We start from the raw sequence: 1,744 nt of genomic DNA on the forward strand, positions 1-1,744 counted from the left end.
GAGCAATCAAGCCTCCTGCTTGCTCCAGCTGCATGGCTGCTGGCCGCCATCTTGGTTGGGTTAATTTGCGTATAGTCGCTCTGATTGGCTGGTGGGCATGGCTTGGGGCGTGGCAAAGGTACGGTCAATTTGCATGTTTCTCTTTTATTAGATTAGATTTTGAAACCACTGTATCATGATATGACTGATGTAAAAAAACTGTACATATTTAATGTATAGAACTTGATAAGTTTGGGGAAAAGTGTATATCTATGAAACCATCATGACCATCAAAGCCATAGACATATCCATCACCTATCAAAGATTTCTCCCACTTTCTTTATTATTATTAATGTTCTTATTTGTGGTAAGAATACTTAGCATAAGTTCTATACTCTTAGCAAATTTCAAGTATACAATACAGTATTGTTAGCCATAGGTACTGTATGGATAGCAAAACTTCTTAACTTGTTTATCTTGCATAACTGAACCTTTGATTAACAATTCCCCATTTTCTCTACCCATCATCCCCAGGTAACCACTATCCTATTTTCTGTTATTATGAGTATGACTCTTTTTAAAGACTCCACAAGAAAGTGAGATTATGCAGTATTTGTCTTCCTGTCTTTCTGGCTTATTCCACTTAGTTGAGTACTCTCAAGGTCCATCCGTATTGTTGCAATGACAATACTACTTATCACAGTTTTGGGGTGTATGTATTTTTTCACTTTTATTGAGGAATGATTGATTAATAAAATTGCATATATTTAAGGTATACAATATGATTTTTAAAAAAATTATGTTTTTATTGATTTTTAGAGAGAGGGAAAGGGAGAGGGATAGAGAGATAGAAACATTGATAAGAGAGAAACATCATCAATTGGTTACTTCCTGCATGCCCCCCACTGGGGATTGAGCCTGCACCCTGGGTGTGTGCCCTGATTGGGAATTGAACCAGTGACCTCTTGTTTCCTGTGTCAACACTCAACCATTGAGCCCTACCAGCCAGGCTGATGTTTTGATATAATATACATTGTGAATTTATTACCACCATGAGATAACATATCCACCACCTCACATAGTTTTTTTCTTTCTTTGAGTGGTAAAATTACTTGAGATCTATTCTCTTGACAAATGTCAAGTATACAATATATTACCAACTATAGTCACCATTCTGTACATTAAGTCTCCAGAGCTTGTTCATTTTATCACTGAATGTTTGTATCCTTTGACCAACATCTCTCCATTCTCCCTCTCCCACTCCTCTGGAAACCACCATTATACTATCTACTTCTTTGAGTTTGACCATTTTATATTCCACATATAAATGAGATCATACAGAATTGGTTTTTCTGTGTCTTATTTATTTGTCTTAGCATAATGTCCTGCAGGTTTGTTCATGTTGTTGCAAATGGTTTAGTTTTCCTCTTTTTAAGGCTGGGTACTATTCTGTTAAGTATATATATCACAATTTCTTTTCCCAATCATCAACTGATGGACACTTAGGTTGTTTCCATATCTTGACTAGTGTGAATAATGCTGCAATGAACATGCGAGTATAGATACCTTGCCAACATTCTGATTGTGTTCCTGTGGATATAAATCAGAAGTGGAATTGCTGGATCATGTGATAGCTCTATTTTTAATGTCTTGAGAAGCCTTCATACTGCTTTACATAATGGCCATACCAATTTGCATTCCCACCAAAAGTGTAGTGTATAAGGGTTTCCTGTGCTCTGTATATAAATTTTAAGGCAATGTGAGA

The sequence above is a fragment of the Myotis davidii genome, unplaced genomic scaffold (assembly GCF_000327345.1).
Source record: "Myotis davidii unplaced genomic scaffold, ASM32734v1 scaffold524, whole genome shotgun sequence".
NCBI lineage: Eukaryota > Metazoa > Chordata > Mammalia > Chiroptera > Vespertilionidae > Myotis > Myotis davidii.